Source organism: Pteronotus mesoamericanus, unplaced genomic scaffold (genome assembly GCF_021234165.1).
Source record: "Pteronotus mesoamericanus isolate MK-2021 breed Mesoamerican mustached bat unplaced genomic scaffold, CSHL_Meso_final scaffold_705, whole genome shotgun sequence".
Taxonomy (NCBI): Eukaryota; Metazoa; Chordata; class Mammalia; order Chiroptera; family Mormoopidae; genus Pteronotus; species Pteronotus mesoamericanus.
The window spans coordinates 12,301,817-12,303,536 of record NW_026555326.1 but is presented as its reverse complement, the minus strand read 5'-3'; the positions used below and the strand labels follow the sequence as shown (position 1 = coordinate 12,303,536).

The 1,720-nt window shown below is 37.2% G+C and overlaps 1 pseudogene; it reads left to right on the top strand.

Moving 5' to 3' along the window:
• Nucleotides 1–314: 314 nt before the first annotated feature.
• LOC129062171 (F-actin-capping protein subunit alpha-1-like) lies at nt 315–1,194 on the top strand (annotated as a pseudogene).
• Nucleotides 1,195–1,720: the final 526 nt, after the last annotated feature.

The following is a 1,720-nucleotide window of genomic DNA, read 5'->3' as shown; positions in this document are numbered from 1 at the left end:
ATGTCAGCTGTCTCCTTCTATTGGCTTCTAGTGGATAGAGCCCAGGGGTGTTGCTAAACATCTTCCAATGCATAAGACAGCCCTGCAACAAAGAATTATTTGGCTAAAATGTCAATAGTACCAGTAAACTTTGCAAACCACTTTTGACATGTTTAATCAGTCACAGTACTTTCTCCATATACTGCACAAATCTTTTTTATCTTGTTTCAGTTGCATTTTTACTTTTCTTGAAATGATAAAGCATAATAGACTGAAAATGTTGCATATCTTCTTCCACCTTCAATATTAAAATGGCAGCACAGAGAGCAGCCAAGATGGCTGATTTTGAGGATTGGATGTCAGATGAGGAGAAGGTGGTATGAAGATGTGGGGGGTGGGCATTTAGAAGCTTCTAAATTCATCACTCATGCACCCCCAGGGGAATTTAATGAAGCATTCAGTGATGTCTAGCTACTACTTACTAATGACAATCTCCTCAGAGAAGGGGCAGCATGTGTATTTGCCTAGTATAACATGGATCAGCTTATGCCTGTGAAGACAGAATGATATGAAGATCAGGTCTTAATTACAGAACACAGCAACCTGGGTATTAGCAGATTTTTAGATCCAAGAAACAAAATTTCCTTTAAGTTTGATAACTTACAGAAAGAAGCAAGTGACCCACAGCCAGAGGAAGTAGATGGGGGTCTGAAGTCATGGAAAGAATCCTATGACAGTGCTTTAAGGGCCTATGTGAAAGATCATTATTCCAATGGCTTCTGTACTGTTTATGCTAAAACTATAAACGGGCAACAGACCATTATTACATGTATTGAAAGCCACCAGTTTCAGCCTAAAAACTTCTGGAATGGTCTCTGGAGATCCAAATGGAAATTCATCCTCACACCAACTACAGCCCAGGTGGATGGAGTACTTAAGATTCAGGTATATTATTATGAAGATGTTCATTTCATTAGTCATAAAGATGTATAGAATTCAGTAACTGTTTCAAATGAAGTCCAAACTTTGAAGGAATTTATTAAAATCATAGAGCATGCAAAAAATGAGTATCAGAAAGCAATTAGTGAAAATTATCAAACAATGTCAGACACCACATTCAAGGTCTTATGCTGGCAGCTTCCAGTTACCTGCACCAAAATTGACTGGAACAAGATGCTCAGCTGCAAGATTGGCAAAGAAATGTAAAATGCTTAAAGGCTGAATGTAGGACTCTTCAATATGTGTAAAGAAAGATTTCAGTGTATGGTCATATGATAAATAAGTGATTTATAAAGAAGGATGATATTTTGCTAGAGCTTTCAAAGTTAACATGTTTTCTAGCCTCATGGAATACTGTTGAACCTATAGCACTGCCTTGATACTTTTGTGTTCTCTGCCTCATAATTTTCTGTTTTCATTGTTTCTACTTGTAAATTTTTTTTTAAAATTCTGCCACTTTTAGTGATGGAGGAAGAGATCTCTCCTGGAGTTATTTTACTGTTTAGAAAACTTTCCTAGCCATGAAGCCCTGTTACTGATATAGAGAGGTAATAAGTTCAGTGTATTTCTACCCCATCCTTCAAAACACTCCTGATACTTCTGTGGTTTATACTGATCCACCAATAGCAAAAGAGGCTGTACTACCAACTGTAGCTGAATGGAAGACACATTCATCCTCTCCCTCTACCTGCTTTGATCATCATTTATAGACTGCATAACTGTAGTTTTCAAAAGTTTGGAT